We start from the raw sequence: 14525 nt of genomic DNA on the forward strand, positions 1-14525 counted from the left end.
TGGTTCTAGTCTCTCTTCCACCATGCAAACTGCAGTGCTTGAGGGCTCAGGAAAGCCCAGTGATGTTCCAATACCTGTCATGCCCTTGTGCTCAAACTGATTTTGCCTCACTCCCATGTATTGATTTACTGAGTCTGCACGTAACCCCTAATCCTCCTCTCCCACTTCCCCCCTCCTCCCCCTTCAGTGCGAGACATAACCCTAGAAAGAATCTGACCTGGTGCTGTAGGAAGACTGAAGAGAGGGGGTGGTGTATGGAGCAAAAGAAGTAGCTGAGCACAGTGCTTAATAAAAACGAGACCAAATAAAAATGCAGGCTACAGCTGCTTTGTCTTTGCCTGCTTGCCTTCATCACCAAGATACCTTTCTTTGTGAGCCTTGATCGTTAGTTTCCATGGTTTAAATAATCAGTCACAAAGGAGCAGACAACTAGGTGTTGGAAGGCATAAAAGTTATTTTAAGTAGAAATCTTTATTTTATTTTGCAGCCAAAAACGTTTCACCAACATAGGAAGTGCTTTTGGTGCTCAGTAGTGCAAGCTCTCTTTTCTCTTAAATGCTTGTGAGAAATAAAAAACCTGGAGATGACTGTCTTTATTTCCGGGAGTAGACTTCAAAATACGTGCCAGAAATGGACAATTGGAGTGTCCTTTCTCCACATCAAATGAGAGCTGGAAGGGGGATTAAAAACCAACCACGTGGTAGATCTGGTTTTATACTTTGCAACCTCCAGCTCCATTTATGTTCTTTACCCTGCTCAGGGAAGATTAGCCTCTAGATGGATGTGTCTGAGGGATCACCTCAGGGGCAGATCTGCATGCAGAAACCGGTTTTTGCCATGACTGGAGGAGAGCTATGACCTAACAGAGCACTCTATCCCAGCGGCTGCCCGAGCATCGCAGGAGCTGCTGAGCGATCCTGCACAGGAAGCTTTGTGAAGGCAACAGCTTGGAAGGGGAAGCTCTTCAGATCTTTCCCCCTTCTTCTCCTCCTCCCTGGCCAGTGAGTGATTCGGTGTCCCAAACCTTAACTTTTCGTTACCACCTTCCTATCTTAATCTCCTTCATCTTCAACACCTCCTCCTCTATCACTACCATCTTCTCCTCCATCTGTCTGCCTCCTGGATCTCTCTCTTGTTTGCTTGCTTTTCCCCCTCCTCTTCCACCTCCCTCCCTCTTTCTTCTTGCCTTTTCCTCCTTTCTTTTCTTCTCTTTTCTTTCTCTTTTTCCTCCTCTTCCCCTACACGTTGTTGTTGTTGTTAGAAAGGATTCTTGCACCCCCTGGTGCTCTTGCGTTTTGTGTGGTAGGAAAGGAGATTGTCTTCTTTCTCTCTCTCCCTCTGGTTGCTCATTATTCAGAGAGAGACACAGAGGGTGAGTGAGAGAGAGAGAGAGAGAGACGGATATCTCAGGTCATCTGCAGCTGCAGCAAACCAGTGAAGGAGAGAGAGAGAGGGAGAGGGAGAGAGGGAGAGGGGGGGAAAAGCAGGGAAAGATGGCGATCCTCCATTGCTGAGACCTGGCAAGGAGCACATGAGACTCACAAAACAACTTCCACAACAATAACAAGAAGAAGAGCTAGGCAGAGAGGAAGAGGAGAGGAGGCAGCAGCAAGAGCAGCAGCGCCGGGACGCTCCCGTAAGTTCTTGCAATTAAAACCCATCTCCGGTTTGGCATTGGAGAAATCATCTCTCGTGTGTGTCCATATATATTTATTTGTTTGGTCTTTTCTGTCTTTCTTTCTTCCCACCACCTTCCCCTGAATCCATTCATTCGGTCAACGGAGGAAGGAGGAGGAAAGAAAGGAAAGAAAAAAAAAAAAAAAAGGAAAAAAAAAAAAGGAGAGGGGAGCAAGAGCGGGGTGTTTTGTTTGAGAGAGAAGTCTTGCATGGAGGAGGAGAAGAGGAGGAGGTGCTGGTGGTGGTGGTGGTGGTGGGAGGAGGAGGAGGAAGGCGGTTAATTAATTTTTTGTTGTTGCATTAAGGGGGGGGGCATATGGGGAGATAAGTGAGATATCAGCCGAGCTTTCGGGGTGGGGGGTGCCCGGGAGGATATGTGTGTGTGCGAGGTCTGGATGGTGCTGTGCGTGTGGACTTGGATCAGATACGGGAGAGACACGGAGAAGAGAAAAGCTCCGTGCTGACACGACCCAGGCAATCGGGTGACCTCTTTCTTCCTTTCTTTCGTTCTCTTTCTTTCTTTCCTTCTTTCTTTCTTTCTTCCTCTTTCCCTTTCCTTCTCTTTCTCCTCGTCCCCTCGCTGCCCTCCTTCTCCTGGCCGTTGGTGAGGCTGGTCCTTCACCCCGGTTGGTGGTGCCCCCACCGCGGCTCTCCTGGAGTTGGGATGCGGGGGTCCCCAGCAGCGTCGGGGCTGGGGGGCTGGTGGTGCCTGCAGGAGGTTGCTTGGAGGAGGACAGCGTTCAGCTGGAGAGCAGGAGCCATTACACACGCTTGTGCTCTCCTTTGAGAAAAAGAGAGTGAGAAGAAAGGAGAGGGAAAGAGCCCACTTCTTCTTGCTCAGTTCCCCTATGTCCCTACCTTTAAACCAGGCGAGGGAGAAGGCGCTTTCTCCCCTGCCCCTTTCTCAGCCACCCGGAGTAGCTTGCTCTCTGTCTCTCCCCCTCTTTCCCTTTCTTTATCTCCCTGTCCTCCATTTGCAAGCTGTCTGCTTTGGTTCCAGTCCAGGCTCCACAACACAAAGCTTCTCCTCGCTCTCGCACACATGCACACACAGAGTCTACAGGCTCTTTATGTCTTCTGGAGTAACCTTCTTCTCCCTCTCCCCACCCCCCCCGCCGCTCCTCTTAGCATTGTGGTTTCTATTCTCCACACAGATCCTCCTGGAGGTTCATGTAGTTGTGATGTGATAGGATTTCTCTCTCCCCCCCCCCCTCTTTTGGGGGAGAAAAGGGAAAAGTTTCATTCGTTTTTCTGGTGTTTGGAAGGAGAGAGACCATCAAGTTTTTGAGTGCTTTCCGCTGCTGCTTTTGTATGTGTGTCTGTGGGGGTCTATTTGTCTCATGAAGCTGCTTGCATGTCTAAGAGGAAGTGACTAGTTTGGCAGAGCTGTGATCTGAGTCAGGTAAGCCATGTCATGTTCTCTAGCTCCACCAGAAAATGGAGGAGAGAGAGAGTAGACAAAGCTGAGATGGGAAGTGCTCCTAACATCGTGGATGTCTCTCCATGTTTTGAAGCTTTGCTGGCAGTAGCTGGCTTAATCATGATTTTTTTCCCCTAAGGTTTCTTTCAGTTTTTTCAATGTACAAGATTGTGATGGGTCTTCTCTCTGACTTCATGCTATCAGGAAATGAGGATTGGAGGAAATTGCTCAGATTCTCCTTCACACAGAGAAACACATCCTCAGGCTTTTTTGCTTGTACTTCCATGCGGAGGTCACCTTTATAGATATTTTTCTTTGGTTAAAGACCACAGAATTTAGGAGGTTGATCAGTTGGCCAAAGAAATAGTGTATATATGCGTGTATTTATAGATGTTTAAAAGCATTTGGAGGTAAGTGCTCACAGCTTGGGGCTGCTCAGGTTCTTCCACAGAACATCATGAAATGTCATTTTTTTTCTAGGTGATGATGGTGATGCCTGATTTTGGTGATTTTTAACATCTGATTTTCAAGAGCATTCCTTCTTTTGGATGTATTTTAAATTAAGATGGAATATTTCTCCCTACTCAGAAGGTTGCATTAAAATGATATTGGCAAGCTTTTAGTAGGTTCCTCAGAGCATCATAACACCTAATTTCTCTCCGAAAAAAACCCAAACAATTTTTACAGCTGTCTTTTTGGTGTCTTTAAATTATCTTTTTACCAAGAACTTATGGCAACATTCTTGTTATAATTTTAATGTCATTATGGAAACCTAAGATCTTTAAAGTGAGATAGAAGTTGAACAGGAATCTGTGTGCTTTTTTTCTAACCCACCTTTAAATCTGAATTCATTTTTAGTAGGCTCAAAACAGACTTCACTCTTTTTCCACCAATCTATATTTGCACATTGGTTGCATAGTAGATGCAGTTCCTCAAAAAATTCAAACTATATGCTGAAACACATGAGGGGTATACTGAAGTGCAGTGCTACTGAGCTTGAAGACACAGCTCCATAAAGCTGTATCAATACTGTTCATGCATAAGTTACTCTGAAGAGTTCAAGAAGGAATGTGTTACATGCAGGAGGTGTTAGTGACAAGTTAGGGAACCAGTGAATCTGAGTTGGAACACAACTCCCAGATGTGCAAAAAGAACAGAAAGATTTGAGGATTGCAGTGACTGGGGATGAACATGAGATCCAGCTGTTGCACAGTTAACATCAGTGCCCTTGTTGAATTTTTGCTATGGAAGAAATGGTTTAATATGTAGTCTAATATATTTGGGAAGGTTATAGCATTGTCAGCTGTGCATTTCTTGAGTTCTGCCTGCTGATACGTCACCCAAAGTACTGAGATACTGTGGTTGTCTCCATCTTTCAAAACTGGGCCATGGAACATACTATTTCAGGTATGTTTAATCTGACATTTTGACAAAGAGGCAGGATAACTGCCTTGATTTGTATTTTGGGTGGTGTTTTTGTATGGGTTTGGTGTTTTGTTGTTTTTTTCCCACCAGAGGTGATGTTCTCTGATGCATTTTGTGATCTCTGCGCTGGTCTAAATGAACAGCCACTGAAGAAACAGAACAAGTCTCCACTGACCTTTATTTGTTTGGGTCAGATCCTAAATATCCATCCCCATGTGAGATGACTGTATGCAGTCTTCTTGGGTATCTGCTTGTATTTCACAGTTCAGAACTGTGAATCTCCTCTTACTTCTTGAGAGGTCAACTCAGTGCTTGCACTACAATGTGCCCTGCAGATACATTGTTCTCAAACATAGCATGTGCAATCCAAGAACGAGTTTGAGAAGATTTAAGCTGAGGAGCCTTATGGGAGGGCCTCTTGCCCCTCTCTTGCCCTAGAAAACCAAACATCATTGCAATAGTTTGAATGGTGCTATTTGTATGGGGAGTTTCTTTACTATAAGACAAAAAACAACTTTAGAGAATTATATCCTTTTCAATGATGTTTCTTGCTGTAGTTCTGCCCAGACAGACTGAAGTTTACCTTGTTGTTAAAATACCAGCTTACTTAGTAAGGGGAACTTACTTCATTTTTAAAAACAAAGCCAGTAAAACCCATCCAACCACTCAACCCAAAACCAAACCAATGAACAAAATAAATAGAACCAATCAAACACCACCACAACAGCACCACTCCCTACAAAACAAAACAGATTTTTAAAGGTCTAGAAATAAAATCTTAATTCAGGAGATGCTGGTGACTTGAATGTTTCTTGCAGTCAGGCACAAGTTTCTTCATTTGGACTATGGCTTTCAATTTCTTTCGATTTGTGGGCACCCAGAACTTCCTCAGGGTGCAAGCTCTAACAGAAACGGCATTCATAGCCTGTTCTTCAGTATATAAACTTGGGGGTTTTAATGACTTCTCAACCCCATTAGATGCAGCCTATGGACCACTGCTTTAAATAGGTTTAAGCAATGGTTTGATTTCGTTATGCGTGCAGTTTTGCTAGGTTCATAATGGATTACATTGTTGAGAAATTTAAAATGTCTTGTTTATAGTTTCCTTCCATAATTTTAAAGAATTATTTTGTTACAAGAGGAAACCTAAAAATATGTTGTATATGCTTAGACTTCGAAGAATATGAGTGCACAATTGGATGCTGGAAGTGGAAAGTAGAACAAATGCAAGTAGAAGAAGGGGAAAAAAGAAAAAGATCGTTTCAATTCAGTAAAGTTTGCAACAAATTCTTTAGTGTTGTGAACTTTGAATTGAAGGAGGATTGACTTTTATAAAGACATGAGTGAGTGAAAAAAAGAGTTGATAAGTTGATAATTGTTGGAGAAGAGCTGTGTTCAACATGCATGTCTGGACATCTGGCAGATGTTACTCTGGGCCCCAAGGAATGGACAAGTTTAATTTTAGACTTAAAAAGGAAATGGGAAGAACTGAAGTCTTATAATAGTACAACTTACAGTTTGAGGAAAGTTGCTTCAGAAAAGCCCAAAGATGTCTCTTGAAATTTGGTACTCCCAGAAACATGTCTAAGTGAATTTTTCCTATTGAGTTTTCCAGTTATTCTAACCAACATATGAAGAGTTACAACATAAATTGAGATTGCTCCAGTTTGATGTAACACTTTCTCTGTATGGTGCTGTGGATAATTTCTTAGATTGAGCAGAAGAACACTGCTTTGTTGTAAAAAACTGCATAAGAAGGACTTAAAAGCTGGTGAACAGCTGCATATTATTAATTAACCAACACTGCCCTCCTATGAAGCTAACTTAGGGACAAAACCTGTAGTATCCCCAAACCTCCAGTGAAATAGTGAAAAAAGAGTGATTCGAGAAGAATGTTGATAGACAAAGGAGATCCTGTTTTGACAGATCAGGAAAAGCCTACAAAGGCCAGTATGTCGTTGTGTCTTTTCAGGTATTTTGTTCCCTCACTCATTGTTGTACTTCCAATCCATTATGAAATAACGTAAGTGCTCTCTTCACTAATATTTCTCTATTTTGAAATTAAATAATGTATTTTGTGAACTTGTTCTGGATGAAAAGAGTCTGCTGCTAGTGCCAGAAATTTATGATTTGCTTAACTTACGTGCCTGATCGAAGTGTGATCAAGTGTGAGCTTCTAATTGCTGGCTCCACTAAAAATGTTGAACTTCATCAGTCTAAATTCTTGTTTGCTTTTCAAGCAGTTGTCTCATTCTAGACTTTTCAAACAGTTGTTTCTTCTAAAGTACTAAATAATCTATCCAAAAGAGTGCGTTTAATGAAAATCTTTAATACAGGTAGTGTTAAAATACAACACGGGCCCATAGGAGGTGAGCAGGAGGTTTGTGAAGTGTTGATTAAGGAGGGCATGAGAAGTTCCATGTTACTCTAAAAAGAGTAAGAATAGCTTTGAAGGAAAACAAAGAAAGAGTATGATGAGAATGAAGGTTGCTTAAACATCTGCTAACCTTTCAGAGAGAGGAACTTCAATTATTTAATCAAGAGGTGCTGGAGAAGGTGGTGTGATGCAAGTCTTCAGCTGCTGGCAGAGACACAGTTAACATTGTAAACGGTTGAACTTCAGCATGGCACTTCTCCAAATGAGTTGACTGTTGAAAATAAAATGTTCCAGAAGAACTGGGAGAACAGGAAAGAAGTTAAAATAGCATGGTTTGTATGCCAGTGCTGAAAGAAGAAAAGGGGGGAGGAAGGGAGATAGCTCAACTTATGATAATTGTCTTGTTGGTTGTAGTGAAAAGGCTTTAGTAGGAGTTGCCAAATGAGGGGACTAGATTTAATAGTCTTCATCTGTGTCCTGAGTTTTGGAAGTATTCTTCTGCTTTCAACTTGCGTTTGGGAAATTGAACTCACAGGTAAATAAAAAGTCACATGAGGTTGTTTTGGGTTTTGTTCCATTTTGTTCTCTTAACTTTAAAACAATACCAAAGATCTGAAGTCTGCTTCTCATCTTGAGTTTTATGAGGCTGTGCCAGATGTTGCAGTACAAACACAACTCTGAAGAGGTTTGAAAGGGGGGTTCAGATGGGAAAAGGGGAGTCTACTTCTGGTGTCTTATGTTTGAAACACAGGGTCTTATGTACGATTTTGTGTGTGTGTGTGTGTGTGTGTGTACTCTTCAGCTCATCAGGAATGGAAGATCTTGCTGTAGTTGTTTTTTCAACTTGAGGCAGGATGTGTTGCTGCAGTAACTCAAAATATGCTTGCCTGATCACTCACTAATGGAAGGAATTTTTCTTTAAGCAGTGTTTGCAAAAGAACCTTCACTCATTACTGGTTGTGATTTGCAGTAATTTTTGAAACACATTAGTTATCAGAACATCAGTCCCAGACCTAACAACAGTGCTATGTATTTTATTTCCAGTTGATCTGAAAGTCTTTGGTTTTGGCTAGACTTTGTGATATAATTATGGACCTCCACAGCTGCTGTCTAGGGAGAATACAGTAGGTTTTTGGCTTTTGCTAAAAGCAGCTTTTTGGGTAGTAGATGGAAAGATCCCTCAAGAAAAGCAATCGGTTTATGTTTATTTCGTAATTTAAAGAAAATGGAGATGAGACAAGAGGTGTGGTCATTCTTGAATTGAGTCAAATACAGTCTCTTTAAGAATAAATGTTTAATAATGACAGCATAAAGAGCTGTAGGCACAGCATCAATGTCGTGAGTGATTAGGAAGGACTTACTGGGAGCTTATCAGGGTAGCAATCATTGCAAGGCCAGTGTGTTGAAGACAAATAATTCTGAGAAAACATTTCATTCACTGGACTGCTCTATTAGTTTTGAACTAGTTAAAATAAGAATTCACTTGTTAAAGCATGTTGCCTGTTACTTCTTGGTGGAAGATAAAATAATCAAATTTAGATTAAGCAGAAAAATAGATATTTCATGTCTTTGGGAGAAGAAGTTAAGTGTTTTCATGGTGTGCTTATGTTTTTTCTTCTTTCAATGCCAGGAATATGCAATTAATTTACGAGTCACAGTGGTTGGTCAGCAGCACTGGACAGTGTATCGGTGTATTTACACCACTTCTTACAGGTACCAGGGTAGGCTTATGCTGACCTGAAGATTAAGAAGTGGGATGTTCAGTGATGGCATTACTGTTCTATTAAAAAGCTTTGGAAAGGGGCCTGAGTACCCCAGCTGCTGTCGTGGTGAGGAAGTCAGGCCTTCAAAGGATACAAGGATTAGTGTTACGAAAAGTAAATGGTAGCATCAGCACAAGTAGAAAATAGGCAGAGCTATTCAGCAAACAGAAAAGTAGGCTAAGGCATGTCATAATTATGTGTAGTGGAAACTTGCTGCTAACAGAGCAATTGCATGGGGTAGAGAGGCAGGAGAATGATTTTTCAAGACAAAGCAGACATTGCGGAGAATGATATAGGAAGACTGGGGATTCGGTGTGCTTGTGATAACGTGAAAGAGAAGACTTTGTTTTGAAAGATGCTAAAAATGGAATCTGCTAATGTACATGTGGTCACTATTTCCGTGGCCTTGTAGGACAATGGGGGCTTCTTTGCACTGAGTGAATTAGCAAACTCTTCCTTCCCGCCTGCAGCTCTTAAGGTTCAAATAGTGCTGCTTCAGGGAGGTATTGGTAGTTGTGGAAAGACAGCATCACAGGATGTTCCTTTGGGAAAGAAGATTGATCATACTGGATTGGACTTTTGTCATGTAAATGGATTGAAAATACAAAAGCTGCTTATCATAGGAGCCAAGCAAACACATTCCTCCACACGTTGTCCCTAGACTTCTTTCATTGCTGGCAAAGAAAAGAGCAGAATGGGGAATTGTGACACACAGATCCTGTGCTCCAGCAGCCCATATTTTAAGTTTTCTTATTTACCAACTAAACTGGGTAAGACATATTTGTCAAATAAACGTCTACGTATGCTGGAAGATTTTGGTCCAGCATGAGTGTGATGCGCAGGGTGGTGCATTTAACTTCTAATGACGTTGCCTTGCTGAAGACTTTAATTTAGTGTGTAGCTGGGAAAGGGATCATCAATAAATGCCTTGCTATGGTCCAAATGACAGAATTTAGCTGTCTAATGATGCTGAAAAGGGTTTTGTTGTTTGGTTGTTGTTTTTTTTTTTTTTCCTTTCTGCCTCCGTGTCATTGATCTTAGATTGACAGCTCAAATAGATCTCAGATTAGAAGTTCTAGAGTGATTGTTCAAGGTGGCTTATGCTGGTGGTGTTTACTTAACAAACTTTCCCTTTCCCTTCCGTGCTCCTTCCCTTCCATTCTCTTTCCCTTCCATTCTCCTCCTCCCCTTCTATTCTCTTCCCTTTCCTTCCCTTCCCTTATGTGTTCCTTCCCTTCTGTGCTCCTTCACGTCCTAGTGCACACTCCAGTCTGGACTCTAAACACGAGGCAGCTTAGAGGAATGTTGGTCTAGAAGTGGATGCAGTGAATAAGGCATGATTGTTCATCTCTAGTGAGCAAACTGCTTCTAGAGAGAACTTAAGAATTCCCCATAATATTTATTTATTTTAATACACACCTGAATTCTTCAGTTCCAGTAAGATTCAGCTAGACCTATGGGCATGTTGCTCTTTATAATGGAGTTTTAGGCCTCTGACCAAAAACTGAAGAGACCAAAGAATTAGTGTTCAGCCTTTGAAATCTTTTGTCTTAACTCCTGCAAGGATCCATCCCTCTAACCCAGTAAAACAGACATTCTTGGAATTTAGCAGGATATTGGAAACCAAGATTTTGGTGGTGGATTCTGGTGTTGCGTGTGTTGAAACAAACCAGTATGTAGATAAGAAAAATTTCCTTTTGGGAGTGGTGTTGGTGTGTGAGACTGGAGCAGACCAGCTCTGCTGTTTGCAAGCACTGGAGATACATGAACTAGAGCTACCTGCTGCTTTGTTTCTTTCACTGCAGCCATTCTGACTGATAATGTGTTCTCAGGTGCATTGCTGCTTGTGGTGAGTATAGAAGAACTATGTATACTAGATAAATATACTATATCTAATTAGTTTAGGTGGTAATGCAACAAAGTTTGGAAGGCAATGGCCGTAAGGAGTCATCATGTTTTCTTCTGTGTTGTGTGACAAGTGCAACTGTCAGAAAAATAAATAAATGTCAATATGAACAAATTTGGAATGATTTCTTTCCTTATTCATTTGGAAGCTCTGAAGCTTTTTAGTTTTTCCCTTCCTTGTCTACATCTGGGTGGCTCTGGCTGCAGGATTTAGAACCTCCAGCAGTGGTGGGCTCTGAAACTGTGCTTCTGTCATGCTCAGCTAAATAACTTGACAAGTGTAAAAATGTTAACAAATGGCTGATGGAAAATTGAGAGCAGCCAGACAGCACTCAGCCTGGTTAATTAGCTTCTTGACTGCTGAATTGTTCCTGCCCTCTCATGGCTGTGGCTTGCAGCCCTGTGAGAACGGGTGTGGGTTCCTGGGCAGGAGTGCATCTCAGAAGTTGAATTCATGTAACTTGAAGGCCTCGTGGACTGGTTCCTTTTGGTCTAAATGACCTTTTATCTTCTTTGGGGGAGGGCAGTGGGGAGAAAGTATATCAGTTTTCAGTTATGTCAGGTCATATAGAGGTCAAGTTTTCTTGTCTGTGATCAAGTATGTGGCGTAAAACCAGCCCAGTGTGCGAGTCTGTGTACCAGGACTCTGTGTAGAAGAGGACTTTATCTGGCCTTCTGGAGGTGAATATGACTGAAGGCCATGTTGTGAATCAGTATATGTGATGGCTCTGAACTGAGGCTTTCAGCATTTGTATATTTAACTCTTTGGTGGTGCTGGCTCTTGGTGTATTTCCACCCGGTAGGTTGAAATAAACTGTTGTTCGTCAAGAACATGCAGATTTCTCCTGCTAGTTATTAATGCGTGTGTGAGACCTTCTGAAATCCCTGGCTCCAAGGGAATAACTGTATTACTCACTGGAGCTGCTGAAAGAGAGTGAGTCAATATATTTGGGTCTCCCAGCTGCATGAATAAATGAATAAACCTGAATTATTTTTAAATTATCAGATTACAGAGGTGATAATACACTACAATGAATTTTCCATTCCACGCCCTCTATAAATGCGCTGTCTTCCTTCCACTGTGGAGCAGAGGGGGGAATACAAGATTTTCAGTGTGTTGGTCTCCCAAGAAACCACATAAAAGCTGCTGAGCTCTCACTCAGAAAATGTCTTGCAGACCAAAAGCCTTCAGTCAGAAGTTGCTTGGCAAGGTGACAGAGATTGACCAAAGGTTGCATGTGGTGTGCTCTTGCAAAATGAACATGAAATGCTCATTGCCCTCCATGGTTCTTCAGTGCTTCCACAAGTTCACCCATGTTACTTCAGTGGTGTACAGGACTAGAATTTGCTGCTGGTATTCTGGTCTTATTTCTGAAGATATTTATTTTAAGAATTCATGTCTACATAGGTTTGTTAATACAGTACTGTAATATCAGATGGGCTGCTGAGACCTCAAGGGGGTGAGGAATCTATTTTTAGTGTGTTTGAAGGGTAGATGATGTTTCAGGTTGTGGAATGAGTTTCTGGGGGGCCTGTCACCATATACTGAAGTTTTGTATGTCATGGCAATGGAGGCCAGTCATATGATGATGAGTTAGTAACTTAAATGGGACATTGAAAAAAAAAAAATCCTACTCTTTGGATAAATTTTAAAGATAGATGGAGCTAAAATGCCACACACTGGTCTCATGCTTGTTTCCTTGATGTCCTGAAGACATCTAATCTTCTTTACAGGTGAAATAGGCAGTCTGCTTAAGAGCTGAAGGCAATGCCTACTGATCTGTTGACATCCAGATTGGTGGTTTATTCATGACCAAAAGAGTGTTTTGGTTGCCCAGGCGGTGTGTAGAAGATGATTTGTGATCCTCCATATCAGAAGTTAGTCACATGTGGGAAGCTGGATAATAGCAGTGATGTCCTATGTAAACATATTTGACACCCCAGCCTGCAGAGAGTTGGAGCTTTAGATTGAGAAGACTGCCCCATATAAATGCATGCATGCAGCAATCTGAAGAATGAATCCAGCCTTACTTTGGAAGCACTGCACTATAGTGGTAGCCATAAGGAACAAATTTTAGTGTTTTATTATGGTTAGATTTTATGTGGATTGGCTTCCTATTTTCTTTGGAAGGCAGTAAAACTGCGACTTCTACAGGATTTTGCATTTTGCAAAATCCTGGCATTCCTAGGATTTTGTTTTGTGTGCAGTCATGTACACTTTATTTACTTATTTAATAAATCCTCACTGCCACTGTTAGGAACATTGACAAAGGCTTTTTTAATAGGTCAGACCTCAGCCACCATTGCATTTTCTTGTTATTGTAGTACATTTGGCAGATAGCAGAAGACAGGGGCTAAAACCCTTGTACTGTAAAAGCTTATTCATGTGAATTGTTGAGGAGATCTGATTTTGAATTTCACTGCAGCTACTCACGTGAGTAAATGTTTGAAGATCAGTTCCTCAGCTGCACAGACAAATTCTTGTAGAGTTTTCAGGGAGGTGTAGGAAATTACATCTTGAATAGAAGATGCCCTTAGCTTATGTTGCTTCATAACAACTACCACCTACATACATGAGATGTTCATTTGTGGTTGCATGTGAGGGCTTGGTTGTAGCTGATTTGCAAGAGCCAGGAGGAGCTTATTCATTAGGTAATTCTTTCACTTTCATTCATATGCGCCTTTCCTTTCATTCTCACTTTGTATTTTGGCGGGGGGAACACATATGTTATAAATACTCAACTTTGACTTCAGCTAATGGTGGCATGTCCCTAAAATAAGACTTCATATGAGCTTTAGTGTGTTCTAGTCACAACATTCATGTTACTATGCTGTCTGTAGATGACGTTCATGTCTTCTGGAGTCCCATCACTAACTGTGATGGGTTTGGAAGCCATTTTTTTTTCACACTTTCTTTTTATTTTTGGGATAAAGGGATTGGTTTGAGTAGATACTAATATGGTAATTGTCTGTTCAAAAGAGAGGTGCTTTGAACCGGGGAAAATACAACCTAGGCTCTTTTATGATGACAGAAGGGTGAACCTTTGCATATGTGTAAATAATACAAGTTACTATCCATGTGGTTCATACTGCTATGGCAGTTCATCTGGCAGATCATTTAAATATTTACTCCAAAAGGCCTTGTTCTCTGTTGGTGTGAAGCAAATTTCCAGTTATTTTTAGGTCATTTTCATCTTAGCAACCCTGTTGGAGATAAACCAGACACAAGTGCTGTAAGTTGTCCCTGCGTTTTGGTAGAAATTAATAAAATAAAGTTTAATGGTTTGGTCCCATGGGGAGAACAGACCATCTGGTTAACAGAAGGTTAGACCAAGTAATATAGTGCCACAAACCAACCCAGAATAGCTGGTAGTGTGTCCAGTTGCTGCATGTATCAAGCATTGAAATGGTGCTTTCAGATTTGCAGAGCCAGCAGTTCTGTTACCACTGCTGTGACGCAGGAGATAATTCTGTTGGGCAAGCATCAGCATGGGGGTGGATCTACAGTACAGGATGTGTAATGTCAACATGAAGCATGGGAGCTGGCAGTAAGAAGAAAAGCAGCCATTTCATGCCAGTGCAGGAAGTCTAAATAGATTTTTTTCCCCTCTGCATCTTGTCCTTTTATGCTGCTTTCATGCTTGGTATTAAAAGATTACCTTCTCCTTTGTCATCTGAAAACTTCATCCCAGCAGGGCTTCATTTCTTTCTCTTTTTGAACCTGTTTGTTGGTTTTCTTCTCTTTTCTTTTTTCTTTTTTTTTTTTTTTTTTTTTAGCAAGTGAAGTGCACTCCGAAAGCATTTCTGATGGATTAAAAAAGAGGCTGGGGGGAGGCTGAAGGGCTAAGCAGATCTGGAGAAAGACAAGAGTTCAGTCATGTGAAAGTCCTGAGCTTCAGATGAAGTTTCATTGTAGATCCTTTCGGCTTCAGTGCAAAGACAGTTTGTTCAAAGCTGT

At 41.5% G+C, this 14525-nt stretch overlaps 1 protein-coding gene across 6 annotated transcripts in view; it reads left to right on the forward strand.

Moving 5' to 3' along the window:
• The first annotated feature begins 740 nt into the window (after positions 1 to 740).
• ZNF462 (zinc finger protein 462) overlaps positions 741 to 14525 on the forward strand; it is a 95173-nt gene continuing 81388 nt past the window's right edge. For 2 of the 6 annotated variants that reach the window (XM_061363673.1, XM_061363675.1), the window contains exon 1: positions 748 to 1636. The gene's annotated coding sequence lies outside the window, so the exon portion shown is untranslated. Of the gene's footprint in view, positions 1637 to 2059; positions 2160 to 14525 lie in introns of those variants that run through there. The other 4 variants (XM_061363678.1, XM_061363677.1, XM_061363676.1 and 1 more) reach the window with 4 other exon arrangements.

Source organism: Neopsephotus bourkii, unplaced genomic scaffold (genome assembly GCF_033783945.1).
Source record: "Neopsephotus bourkii isolate Nb327-2 ecotype Australia unplaced genomic scaffold, CSIRO-AGI_Nbou_v1 NB_1171, whole genome shotgun sequence".
NCBI classification, from domain to species: domain Eukaryota; kingdom Metazoa; phylum Chordata; class Aves; order Psittaciformes; family Psittacidae; genus Neopsephotus; species Neopsephotus bourkii.